The sequence below is a fragment of the Haliotis rubra genome, unplaced genomic scaffold, assembly GCF_003918875.1.
Source record: "Haliotis rubra isolate DU_JTF1 unplaced genomic scaffold, ASM391887v1 Scf461, whole genome shotgun sequence".
Taxonomy (NCBI): Eukaryota; Metazoa; Mollusca; class Gastropoda; order Lepetellida; family Haliotidae; genus Haliotis; species Haliotis rubra.
Genome location: NW_025767148.1, coordinates 640910 through 656216, shown reverse-complemented (window position 1 = coordinate 656216; position 15307 = coordinate 640910).

Genomic DNA, 15307 nt, shown 5'->3' with positions numbered 1-15307 from the left:
AACTAAGTTCTATCGATAGTCAACTTCTTTATTGCAATGAGTGCGACTACGTGTTGTGTGTGGCAGAGCAATGTCTACTTCTTGTGACAGTTTTTTTGCAATTTATAAGGTATAAGCTTGAATAACGATGTTTCCACTATCTGCATGGTCCTCTATATACGCAAACAAACACCAAAATCAGTTTTCAAATACATATAGTTTCACTCGTAGACACAACTTTTCTACCTCCATGGGGATCACACGAGGGAAATTCCAGCTCCATCGACCAACACATGGGAAAATGGATATTTCACTTTAATATCGCATCACAAAGGAAGCGTTGGAGTGAGGGGTGTTGGTTTGGTGACAGTTTGATGTGTGTGGATGATATTGAATGTGAGAGAATACCATTAAATGGAATTTAAACATTTTAACCAAGAGGGTACAGTCAGATCTTCAGCGTGACAAGGGAATGTCTTAACTACTGATCTACCTGCCACCAATGGAATAACCTAAATAGTGATAGGTAGTACATGTGCTACGTGGCTTTAGCCCTGGACATGTTTCTGCCAACTAAATCGTACTTCACTAGCACTCACGGGACTATCTCAAGGAAAGGATTCTTCAAAGAAAATAAATTAAACAAAAAAGTGAATATGTGTATATGTTTACAAAGACTCCGTTTCGAAGTATTGCCCCTGCATGTTGATGTTCCGTAAGAACTCTCAGAATATGTGGTTCAAGGACAGGATATAAAACGCCACTGACAAAACACATGCTGGTCTCTGGAGTGAATTGTCATTGCCAGCCTTGATCAATTTGTTTGCACAAGAAAATGCAGTTGAGGAAGTATTTATATATACCTGGCCAAACATTTGACGTTGGACATAATCCTAAATTGTTTGGATACGAGTCCTGGGTGAGGTATAAAAGGATACCGTCTTTACTTATCGAGATGCTACCATGATGATGTGAATACGCACCTACATCACTCCACTGTGAAACTGACAGTAGATATATGTAGTAACCGTTTACAGAATGTTCATGTGCAACACCAATACCCTATGTAAGCAGAACAAGTCGTCAAAGAGTTGCGTCACATGTAGGAGCAAAAGTAATCAGCACTATGTGTTGTGTGTGAGAGAGTAATGTCTATTTAGAAGACGTTTACTTGTTATAGTTTTTTGCAATTTAGGGGGTGTAAACGTCAATAACGATGTTCCCACTATCTGCGTGGTCCTCTATAAACAAACACCAAAGTCAGTTCTTAATACATCTGGTTTCAAAGGCCGGCACAAGTACCTGTCTCCACACACGAGGGAAATTCCAGCTACATCGACCAACACATGGGAAAATAGATATTTCAATGCAATATCGCACCACAAAGGAAGCTTACATTTCAGGCATCCTCTAAGTCCACTGGGACGGTGGGGTAGCCTAATGGTTAAAGCGTTGGCTCGTCACGCCCAAGACCCAGGTTCGAATCCCCACATGGGTACAATGTGTGAAGCCCATTTCTGGTGTCCCCCGCCGTGATGTTGCTGGAATATTGCTAAAAGCGGCGTAAAACCAAACTCAGTCAGTCAGTCAGTCTAAGTCCTCCACCGGGACATCGTGAGTAGACGCCACAATTCCCTTTCTTCCATTTCAAAGATAAAACTCAAAGACGAGCCACGTCTGTGTGCATTAGACAGGTGATTAACATTGTCCTCACAAGTAAGCTGATACAATCAAAGGTTGTTTAAACTACGAGAAAAGATTTGACAATCCCTACAGCTTCGGGGCTCAACAACAGATACTGTTGCAAGACTGTAAACGGTAATTGGAATACTCAAAAACCTTCAAGCTGAACAGTCAGATTAGCATTGCCTTCACTGTTTGGGGGAAATAGCGATGTTTCTTTGTAATTGAAATATAACTGTAAATGATATTTAGAAACTGCGTTTGTAGCTAAACCATTTTCACATTTGCAAATACAAGATAAACCAGCATCCACGAATACAGACAGGTGCCCAAAGGACGTTCTTTGAAAGATTTTTTAACGTTAGCACTCATTATACCAACTACTCTGTATTTAACGGACGATTTGCTGGAAATCGTTATCATCAAAGCAGGAGTCACGGCCATCATGAGGTGACCTGAAAATTCAATCCAGGATTCAAGAGTTGATTATCATTAGTTCCACTGCAGGGGTCAGTGTCTGTCCGGGGTGCTGACCAGTGGCCGTGCTGGAGATGCAGGGCTAACAATCTCTTGAAAATGGATGATCGATCAATGAACGCTCATAGAATGCCTATTTCCTCACATTATGGGCGTGAAAGGTGAAATCAAAAGACTGTTTCGTTGATAGAGGTTTAAACAAAATAATATTGAATATGCATTTTGATTGTGGATGAAAGAAAGGATACAGCTCCGGGCACTGCAGTTGTTGATTATATGGTGAAGATGTCCAGTACTGGAATGTTCTCTGTCCATATCACTTCAAACGAAATTCTTCAATCTTTACAAAGTTTTCATTTGGAGACTTATGTAACCTAGATGGCTGATAATTTTGAGCGATCAATGAACGCTCAACGTTATTTCCTCATAAAAAAAATATGGGCGTGAAAGGTGAAATCACAAGACTGTTTCATTTGATATATTTTAAACAAAATAATACTGATTGAATGTGGATGAGAGGAAGGATGCAGCCTCGGGTATTGCAGTTGTTGATTCTACGGTGAATATGCCCAGTACTGGATTTTTCTCTGTCGATACCACTTCAGCCGAAATTGTTCAACCTTTAGAAAGTTTTCATTTTGGAGACTAAGGTAACCTGGTTGGCTGATAATTCTTTGCATTTTAGACAAGATAGTTGTGGTCTCATCACAAATAATATGGTAAAACAAAGGAAGGTGAACCTATCCTCATCTCAAATGCCAGTGCTGAAAATGACCACCTGTAGGGGAAAATCTTTCTCTGCAGTTCGGATACACTGAGACTAACATAAGTGTGAGTGTTTGAGGCGACTCGGTGTATTATGGTTTAGCCGAGTAAAGTAACTTTGTACATGAGGGATCCATATACAGATGTTTAATGTTTGGTCAAAACTGAGACGAACTGGGTTTCCAATGCTGACTAGTGAAAAATATCTGTATGAACAGATGGTCGAAGACAAATATTTATATACTGGCCACATAAAGAAACTGTGCACATAGAAAATATAAATATAGGCACACAGCGTCTTTATACATAATTACATTTGTGAACATAGCAAGTAATTGAGACAATCAAACGCTCATGCACGTGCCAGGCGATGTGACGTCATTGACGGTGGCCTATGGCCTTGCAATGTGTTACTGCACGTGCAGCCCGTGCAGCTGCACACAACATGTGAAATTCTGAAATTGCTGTCACTGTCGAAAGCTTGATCTTTGGTCATTCAAACGTTCACAAATTCACATGAGAAGTCACATGCACATCATGCCAAGATTAACATCTGCTCAACGTCATGAAGCCATTGGAATGGTTCGAGCAGGCATGAGCCCACAACAGGTGGCAGCACATTTCCAATGCCATCGTAACACGATATCTGCATTGCTCAGGCGTTATCGAAACAGTTCTGGTCTTTCCCGACGTAACGACGCCAAGACAGGACAGATGGATTCGGGTGACTCATCTCAGATAAAGGTTCCAGACAGCAGTGACCACGTCCAAGACCATTCCCCAGGCCTTCAATGCTCATTTGGTAGCCTCTATGCGTCTTCGATGCACTACTGTGCTTCACCCCCTACTCGATTTTGAACTTCTGACGTCATCGTTACGGACATTGTTCATGTTCTTTTGACATTTTGTTGTGGTCCGATACTTCAGCTTATAAAGTGTCTTCATCATTTTGTCTTTGGTGTGTTGTATTCCAGTTCTGAAGGCATTTTCTGTGTGCACAGTGTCTTTATGTGGCTAGTATATTATCTTTAGTTTTATCTTACTCTGCATGGATGTGTAGCACTGTTTTTTTTGTAAAATGACACGGGGATGTCCTGCTGAACACGTTTAATAAAAAAGAATGTGTGTCTATTTCTACAACGACTCTGTTTTCGGGAACTGCACCACCTGTGTTTTTAGTGGTTGTGTGTGGTCCCGTGGTCCCAGCGCACAAATTGACTTATGTGTTTATGCCTGGGTTTGGTAGTGCCAGTATGTTTGGTAGCAGAGCTTCAAGTAAGCATAATACAATTCATATTCTCATTTTTTGAATATTTTGCTACATATTACTTTATATTTGCAAATCAGAATTGAAACGAATGGTTTGGCTTGTTGGCCCCTTTAAGCTACAAATATATATTTCAAAACTCATTAGCCATGTTACATATTAAAATTTACTTATTTTGTTATACATGTAAATTAGATGTACGTTAAGCTTGCATAATTTATGTTTTGTATGTTCCGAAAACTATGAACGTAATCAACAACATTTCAAGGTAAAACAAGAAAACAAAATTTATAATTTTTGCCTTCATCAAATATGCACGAATGCATATTATATATACTTCAGATTTAATAATTAACTCTTCTCAGCTAAAAACTCTAATCTGCTAAGTCAGGTGATGTATCATTATTTGTTGTTTCAATTCAGTGCACTGCCTTGGCTATCCCATTACCTAAAAAGGGGTGATGAGGGGTTGTTGTTTTGACAATGTGTGGCAGTACTGGGATGTGGAAGTTTTTGGATGTGGAAGTTTTTGGATGTGGAAATTTGGGTATATAACCAAGTAAAGCATCGTTGGCCGTGGAGAGGCTTAGATGGGTGACTGTGTCTCTCAGCTTGAGGCCTAATAGACTTCAGTCCTACCTCACAAATAGGCACATGTGATACATGTGGTCCCACCCTAGGAAAGTAGGTTTGTTAAAATATTACCTCTGTTCCACCAGTAGTAAATGGGTACCCGGCGGGATAAGTCATACGACTGTTAACCTTCTAGCGTCTCACAGGCAGCTTGGGCTATCCAGGGTAATATTGTGTTAGCGCCTTGAGCATACAAAAGTATATGGAAACAGGCGTTTTATAAAGAGCCATTATTATGCTATAATTGTTTTAAGGTTCAAGGGCTGGACGTAAAATGGGAGAGATTAAACACACCATGCACTCTGGAGTGGAATCACGTTGTAAGCCTTGATTAATGTGTTTGCGCAAGAACATGCACAAATAATCTAGTTTGTAGGATGTCATTATCTTATCTGGATGTAAAAGCCTATCCACATGACTGAGAGTAGTCACAATGTTGGCTTCACAACAGCCTCCAGCCAGAACATCGCTGACATACCGTATGATATAATGGCATTACACCTGGATATTTTGAGACGTTGGGAACTCGAGTCGTGTTTTTTGGCGTTGTCATTATATGTTTTCATGGTTGGTTTCGGATGGGGGACATCAGGAGTGGGATAAGGACACATTTATACACCTTGGTTGTTTGTTTGCCAGATTCCTGAATTGTTGGATACGGGACGTGACTGAGATATTCGATTTTTGTCAGAGAATGGATAGCGTTGAACTGGTACGTCGAACCGTTCCCATAGACGTAACACGACTCCCGTCATAAATACATGAGTTCACCTTAGTGTTACCACTTTTACCTTCACACGTAACACTTAGCAATTGAAAATGGTTCTTAATACATTCAACGAAAGACCCCGATGTGTGGGTTATACTATTTGCAAACAACGCTACAAATCATTTGGCACAATGGGCACATAGAACGATTCACCAAGCCAATGTATTCATATGAATTCTGTAACCTTATTCGTTGAGCGAGAGTTCACATCAGTTATTTAATAATAAGAATATATGAAAATAACTATTTTACCCTTTGTATTTCCGCGTGTGAAATATTATATATTAGTAATGCGAAATGTGTAATATACGCCCAATAACCTTTTATGTTAAACTTTATTACATTTGAGAAAACTGCTCAACAGGTGACAGGTCTAGCAGATTATATCTTTCAAATTGTAATTAGTTTTCTGTTTGCCTCCGTGGTGACGTTGTTTGTTTGTTTGTTTGTTTCCTTCTTTGTTTGTTGTTTAACACCACATCCAGCAACGTTCCAGTTATGGCGATTGAAATCAGTTGATTTTTCTAGTCATCGAGCTTGAAACTTGATATTGTATTGCACGTGATGCTCACCTTGATCGTTACATGTGCACATCAAACATCAATGTATTTTGTGCTCGAAGGACCAAATGGTTACATGGGGGTTGAAAATCAAAAGTCTTGCAAAACGGTTTTTCCATGTGTATATTTTCAACTGTTTTGTTCATACTTGTTGGAGTCAAAAGTAATCTACACTGTATGTACTACGTGGTAGACCAATATCTATTTGGAAGAGTTATTTTTCCATTTTATTATTTTTATGTATAACGTGAAAAACGATGCTCTTACTTCTGAATACAAAAAAAGTGTTCGTCGAAAGCCGCAAAAAAACCCCACTGAAGTCAGTTCTCAAGTATCTAAATCTAGTTTCTCTCGCCGACACAGGTCTGGATCAACGGTAAACTTAAATTGACCAACCCACACGCGGAAAAATATGGATATTTCTAAACACTACTCTATCGCAAAATCAGTTTACATTTCACATGTAACAAAACTGCTTCAATTGAGTTCAAACAACAAAGCTTACATTCAGTTCTCTATCGCGACGCCGAAGGTTGACACTGCAGTTCCTGTTTCTCATTTCAAAGATAAAGCTAACGAACAACGTCTATGTGCGTCAGACAGATGGCGTCCTCGCATGTAAGTTGATACTATTGAAGGTTGTGTAACTACAAGAAAAGATTGGATAATCCCTACAACTTCAGTGCTTCTGGCAATGCTGTTGTCAGACTGTAAACGGTAATTGGAATACTCAACAACTTGTAAGACGATCAATGAGATTGCGTTCACAGGAAATAACGATTTTATACCAGTTGAAAAAAATGCAAAAAAGTTTTTTTGTTAAAGCATTTTCACATTTGCAAATACTAGATAAAACAACATCAGACAGGTCTCCGAAGAGAAATAGCTGACCATTCGTCAATGGACCAGTCGACAATAAGACGTTATTTATAGGTTTGGGCTTTAACACTTCCTTTTGTTTTACCTACTACTCAGTATCAAACAGGTGATTTCTTCGAAATCGATCAAAATTAGGTGTCACAATCAGCATGGAGTGGCCGGGAAACACAATCCGAGGACCCATCTTCTTCAGCTACACTACAGTGGTCAGAGTCGAAGATGCTAACCAGTGGCAACTTTAGTGGATGATCCACGAATGAACGTTCAGAAAATGTTCATTTAATCGTCATGGCATTATGGGGATACTTTTTTGCATTTGGACAATCATGGCTTCTGTAGCTGGCATTTCTTCACCGGGTTGCCAGACATTCCAAATCATTCAGAATTTGAGGACACGAATACTGGACATTATAATGATGGTGTTGGATCCACGCCGCCTCCCTCTTTAGGGTTCTAGTAGCAAAACGATTTTGTTTGTTGAATTGAAGACCAGTCTCCATCAGTAAATATAACATTGTAGCTGATGTAACTGAATGGTACATCGCTCACTATTGAGCCGCAAAAATACCCTGTTCACAGTCTACTGTTACGCTGATAAAAATCTTTTTCAATGATACTGATGATGATGGTGATGATGATGATACTGATGATGATGGTGATGATGATGATGTGATGATGATGATGATGATGATGATGATGATGATGATGATGATGATGATGATGATGATGATGACGCTGATGATCACTTTTATAATATGCCAAATTCCAGACGTTAAGTTAATACTATAGTTCTACATCGTATAACAGTAAGATTTGCTATTCTAAAGAGTCAAAAGCAATGCAGAGAAATTGTTAAGCATGAAATGAGTGTTCAGACTTTCCCCATTCCCCTATCCCCAGACCTACATCCAATAAATTTTCACTATTGAGCCGCAAAAATACTCTGTTTACAGTCTACTGTTACACTGATAAAAATCTTTTTCAATGATACTGACGATGATGGCGATGATGATGCCTATTGCGATATGCCAACTTTTTACACATGAAATGAGTGTTGAGACTTTCCCTATTAAACGCGGCTCCAATACACAGAGACCTATATCCGATGATGAAGTATTCCTTTACAGCACTTGCATGTGCAACACCAAACATATGCAGGCACATGCAAACACACCACACACGTCACGTGTTGGAGCGAGAGTAATCTACACTGTATGTAGTGTGTGAGAGAGCAAGTTCTATTCAGAAGAAATAACTTTAATATATGTTTTGTAGTTTAGGATATGCCAAATTCTAGTCTTGTAAACGTGATTAACGATGCTCTTACGTTGAAAATCTGCGTTTTCCTCAGAAGACGCAAAAAGCACTGAAGTCAGTCTCAAGTACATTTGGTTTTACTCGCCGACACAGTTCTTGATCAATGTTAAACACATATTGATCAACACAGGAGAAAAAATGGATATTTCACGTGTGACAAAAACGTTTCCATTAAGTCATCTAACGCGACACCGATTGTAGACGCTGCAGTTCCCCATTTTTCCATTTCAAAGATAAAACTAACGTACAACGTCGAAGTGCGTCAGACAGATGACGTCCTCCAAGTTAGTTGATACTATTGAAGGTTGTTTAACTACAAGAAAAGATTGGACAATCCGTACAGCTTTGGCAATTGTGTTGTAAGACTGTAAACAAAAACTGTAATGGGCTTTTAAAGGTTAACACGTCTTGTACCAACTATTCCATATTTAACAGACGAATGGCTTGAAAAGTAGAAAGCACAATCATAATTCAGTCTGAGAATCAAAGACCCATTATCATCAGTTCCACTACAGTGGTCAGTGGTCAGTGGCTGTCCAGGGCACTAACCAGTGGCTGTCCTGAAGATACATGGCTAACAATCGTTTAAGTGGATGATCGATCAATGAACGGTCATACAATGATTATTTCCTCGTCAGGGCATTATGGGAATTTTTGTTGCATTGGGACAATCATGGCTTCTGAAGCTGTCATTTCATGACCAAGGTGCCAGACATTCCAGATCCTTCAGAATTTGAGGACATGAATACTGGACATTATAACTGTGTTGGTTTCACGTTGCCCCTCTCTTGGGTTCTAATTGCAAAACTAATTGGTTTGTTGAATTGAAGACCAACCTAAAGCAATAAATAGACATTGTAGCCAAATGAGATGACAGGTACATCTGTCACTGATGATGATGATGATGATGGTGATGGTGATGGTGATGGTGAATTATGACAAGATTGTAAGATAACATGTTTCTTGTGTTCACATCATTCACAACATGATGTAATTTAGACATAGTAAAGTGAAATTAACCTCATTTCAAATTCAAGTGCCAAACATATCTACCTGCAGGGGAAGATCTTTCTCTATCAAAGGCAGTTCCTAAACACTGAGACTAACATAAGTGTGAATGTTTGAGGCCAGTCAGTTTTCCAATAATACAATGTAATCTGCCTGAAATGGAAAACAATTAATTATATTTCTTATGATATATTTTGATTCTGTGAGATTGTGTAGCGTTGTAGTCGCACAGACGTATGTAGACGGCCCGGAGGCTGGCATTGAGTTCAACAATAATCGATGAAGAGCATGGTGAGGAAAATTTCTATTTGTCGTTGTTGAGTTCAAAATAGGAGTAGAATAGGTCTTGATCAACCCATGCTTGCCACAAAAGGCGACTATACTTGTCGTAAGAGGCGACTAACGGGATCAGGTGATCAGATTCACTGACACATGTCATCGGTTCCCAATATCGCAGATCGATGCTCATGCTGTTGATTACTGGATTGTCTGGTCCAGATTTGATTATCTACAGACCGCCGCCATATAGCTGGAATATTGCTGAGTGCGGCGTAAAACTAAACTCAATCACTCACTCACTCAAAATTGGAAAAGTAAATACAATTCAAACTGACTGAAATACGGATAAGATCTACCTAATTCTTGCTATGTTTATCGAGGAAGAAATTGACAAAATATTTAATTGTCATCCATGTTACTTATGACGCCGTCTGTGGAAGTGTCTAAAAGCAAACTTGACCTATGAGTGTTGGAGGGAGGGATGTTGGTTTGGTGACAATTTGATGTGTGTGGGTGACATTGAATGTGAAGGAATGTAAGAAATTGTTCTTATGAGGGGTTTTATGCAGTATGGTATTATGAATGGATACGTAACTGTGTGTGCAAGGGGGTTGTTCATGCCACTTGTTGGTTGTTACAGTATGTGTGCTGACTAGATGTGTGCCATTTTAATATTATCATAGTTTTATCCTTGTTTTATGTATGTCTCATAGGCCTAAACAGGCCGGACTCTGTGCCGGGGTGTGGCACATTGTAATTAACAATTTTTCTTTCTTCTGTATCCAGGTCTTCAGAAAAGGAACGTTTTAACTACTTGGCTGCCCCACCAAACCTGGTGTAGCATTTATAATGATTGGAAGTAGCACTATCCCTCAGACCGCCGCCATATAGCTGGAATATTGCTGAGGGCGGCGTAAAACTAAACTCACTCACTCACTGAAAATTGGAAAAAATAAATACAATTCAAATTGACTGCAATACACATAAGATCTACTTAATCCTTGCTATGTTAACCGAGGAAGAACTTCACAAAATGATTAATTGTCATCCATGTTACTTATGACGTCGTTTGTGGAAGCGTCTAAAACTTGACCTTTGAGCGTTGGAGGGAGGGATGTTGGTTTGGTGCCATTTTGATGTGTGTGGATGATATTGAATGTGAGAGAATACCATTAAATAGAATTTAAACATTTTAACCAAGAGGGTACAGTCAGATCTTCGGCGTGACAAGGGACTGACTGACTGACTGAGTTTGGTTTTACGCCGCTTTTAGCAATATTCCAGCAACATCACGGCGGGGGACACCAGAAATGGGCTTCACACATTGTACCCATGTGGGGATTCGAACCCGGGCCTTCGGCGCGTGACAAGGGAATGTCTTGACTACTTATCTACCTGCCACCAATGGAATAACCTAAATAATGATAGGCAATACATGTGCTACGTGGCTATGTTAACCCTGGATATGTTTCTGACAACTAAATGATACTGTACTCACGTGACTATCTCTGGGAACGAATTGGTCAAAGAAAATTCTTAACAAGAATAGATAGCGTGAAACGTTTTTCAAAGACCCTGTTTTGCCTCTGCATGTTGATGTTCTGTAACAACTATCGGAACCTGTGCTTCAAGGCCAGGGTATAAAACGGGACTGACAAAACACAGACTGGCCTCTGGAGTGAATTCACGTTGCCAGCCTCGATCAGTTTGTTTGCACAAGAAAATGCACACACGAATCAGTTGGAAAAGTATTTAAATACCTGGCCATGGGATTTGAAGTTGGACATACTCCTGGATCGTTTAGATAGGTGTCACAAGTGAGATACCTCAGTATTTGTATACTTATCGAGATGCCATTATCATATTTGGAGATGTTGATGTACGCATCTAGATCACTCCACTCTGAGACTGACAGTAGCTATGTAATATCCTGTACAGAATGTGCATGTGCCACATGTAAGCATACAACACCATCAAAGAGGTGGGTCACATGTAGGAGCAAGATTGGACAATCCCTACAGCTTCGGGGCTCAACATGGAATCGTGCTGCAAAACTGTAAACGGTAATTGAATACTCAAAAACTATGAAGCTGATCAGTTAGATGATCATTGCCTTCACTGTCTTGAGGAAATAACGATGTTTGTTTGTGACTGAAATACAAAATGTAAACGGTATTTAGAAACTAAGATTGTATTTAAACCATTTTCACATTTGCAAATACAACTTCTTTGATGGGCATTTTAGAAGTTGAATTGATGAAGAATACTGCTTCCAAAAGTTTACGAATTTTGTAGTCTGACTGGTTCTTTACTATGGTTTTGGTCTTGTCCCATTTGATGGTGTGGTTAGGATGGGCTTTGATGTGGTCGGTAATAGCTGATTTAGAATCATTTTTCTTAACTGAAACCTGATGTTCCTTGATCCTGTGGGTGAGTGGCCTTGGTGTTTCTCCAACATAGGAGTCACAGCAGTCACATTCTATGTGGTAAACCACACCTGAGGGGTCTTCCCTCTGGCCCCCCTAGGGAAGACAGCCACGTCTTTCATCGCAGACTCCAGCGAATTCTGCAAGAAGATTAGCAACATCCAGGAACCCAACAAGCTGCTTAGCTATGACGTGGTTGATTTATTCACTAATGTCCCCCGTGAAGAAGCTCTTACCATCATCAAATCCAGAGTTGAAGAAGTGCACTCCACTCTTGACTACAAAATTCGTAAACTTTTGGAAGCAGTACACATCAAGAAGATAGGACCCGCTCTACACGGAGATGAAGGATACTACATTCCCAATGCCTAACATCACTTGATAAAGTAATCAACAATATTTCTTGTGTACATTACCTGTTTCATTCCAACTATGTACATCAACCCCATCCATTGTATAATCATCCACCTGGCTTCCTTTCAGTTGTATAAGTTCTAAACCAGTCCTTGTATGTCACCCTACTGGTTTCCTATCAATTTACTCAATCTCTCATACAAACGTTGTACATCAGCCTCATCTATTGTATAAACAACTCATTCCCTATCTACTGTAACAACAACTCCTGTATATATTCTCTCAATTTGTTACTCATGTATCACTTGCTTGAACCTATGTCGAAACGTCGCCTCCACAGAATTAAAGAAGTTGTTTATCCATAATAATTGTCATTATTCTTTGCAAATACAAGATAAAACAGCACCCACGAATACAGACAGCTGTCCAAAAGACATTCTTTGAAAGTCGGGGTTTTTTTAACGTTAGCACCTATTATATCAACTTTTCTGTATTTAAGGGACTATTTGCTGGAAATTGTTATCATTAAAAGTAGGAGTCATTTTCAGCATGGAGTGACCGGAAAATTCTATCCCAGAATCAAGAGCTGATTATCATTAGTTCCACTGCAGTGGTCAGTGCCTGTCCGGGGTGCTGACCAGTGGTCGTGCTGGAGATGCAGGGCTAACAATCTCTTAAGTGGATGATCGATCAATGAACGCTCATAGAAACATTATTTCCTCATTACGATATGATGGGCGTGAAAGGTGAAACCACACTCTGCTTTGTTGATAGTGTTTGAAACAAAATACTACTGATTGTGCAATTTGATTGTGGATGAAAGGAAGGATACAGCTTCGGGTATTGTAGTTGTTGATTCTACGGTGAAGAGGTACAGTACTGGAATGTTCCGTCCAAACAGCTTCAGACGAAATTCTTCAACCTTTGGAAAGTTTTCATTTTGGAGACTTACGTAACCTAGATGGCTGATAATTCTTGAGCGATCAATGAACGATCATCGTTATTTCCTCATTAAAACATTATGGTTGTGAAAGGTGAAATCACAAGACTGTTTCATTTGATATGATTTAAACAAAATATACTCATGCCAATAATGGTTGTCACTCCCTTCAATTTTTTTAATTGGGTTTGGGTTTTTTTATTGGCATGAGTATAATATTGATTGTGCAATTTGATTGTTGATGAAATTAAGGATGGATGCAGCTCCGGGTATTGCAGTTGTTGATTGTACGTTGAAGATGCCCAGTACTGGAATTGTCCAGTGGAAACCACTTCAGCCGAAATTGTTCAGCCTTCAGAAAGTTTCCATTTGGAGACTAAGGTAACCTGGTTGGCTGATAATTCTTTGCAGTTTAGACAACATAGTTGTGGTCTCATCACACATACTATGGTATAATCTAGACATATGAAGGTGAACCTATCCTCATTTCACATGTCAGGGGGCGGTGGGGTAGCCTAATGGTTAAAGCGTTGGCTCGTCACGCCGAAGACCCGGGTTCGAATCCCCACATGGGTACAATGTGTGAAGCCCATTTCTGGTGTCCCCCCGCCGTGATGTTGCTGGAATATTGCTAAAAGCGGCGTAAAACCAAACTCAGTCAGTCAGTCAGTCTAAGTCCTCTACCGGGACATCGTGAGTAGACGCCACAATTCCCTTTCTTCCATTTCAAAGATATAACTCAAAGACGAACCACGTCAGTCAAATGTCAGTGCTGAAAATGACCACCTGTAGGGGAATGTCTTTCTCTGTTAAATGCAGTTCGGATACACTGAGCCTAACATAAGTGTGTGTTTGAGGCGACTCGGTGTATTATGGTTTAGCAGAGTAAAGTAGCTTTGTACATGAGGGATCCATATACAGATGTTTACTGTTTGGTCAAAAGACGAACTGGGTTTCCATTGCTGACCAGTGAAATATATATGCATGAACAGATGGTCTTATCTGACTCTGCATGGATGTGTAGCGCTGTTGTTTGTAAAATGACCCGGGGATGTCCTGCTGAACACGTTTAATAAAAAAGAATGTGGGACTATTTCTACAACGACTCTGTTTTCGAGTATTGCACCACCTGTGTTTTTAGTGGTTGTGTGTGGTCCCGTGGTCCCAGCGCACAAATTGACTTATGTGTTTATGCCTGGGTTTGGTAGTAAAAGTATGTTTGGTAGCAGAGCTTCAAGTAAGCATAATTTAATTCATATTCTCATTTTGAATTATTTGCTACATATTACTTTATTTTTGCAAATCAGAATTGAAAGGAATTGTTTGGCTTGCTGGCCCGTTTTAAGCAATAAATATAAACTTTCAAAACTCATTAGCCATGTTATATATATATTAAAACTACATATTTTTATATACATGTACATTAAATGTACGTTAAGCTTGCATAATTTATGTTTTGTATATTGAGAATACTATGAACGTAATCAACATTTCAAGATAAAACATGAAAACAAAATTTACAATTTTTGCCTACATCAAATATGTACTTATTTATATTATATATATTTCAGAATTTATTAATTAACTCGTCTCTTCTCTACTAAAAGTTCTACTCTGCTAAGTGAGGTGACTTACCTGAAAAGGGTTGATGAGCAGTTGTTGTTTTAACAATGTGTGGTAGTACTGGGATGTGGAAGTTTGGGGATATAAACCAGTGAAGCATCGCTGGCCGGCGAGAGCCTTAGATGGGTGACTGTGTCTGTCAGCTTGAAGCCTGATAGACTTCAGTCCTGCCCCACAACGAAGCGCATGTGATACATGTGGTCTCACCCTAGGTAAGTGAGTTTGTCCATAAATTACCTCTGTTCCATCAGTAGTAAATGGGTACCCGGGGGATAAGTCATATGACAATTAACAGCTTGGGCTATCCGGGGTAATATTGTGTTAGCGCCTTGAGCATACAAAGGTAGA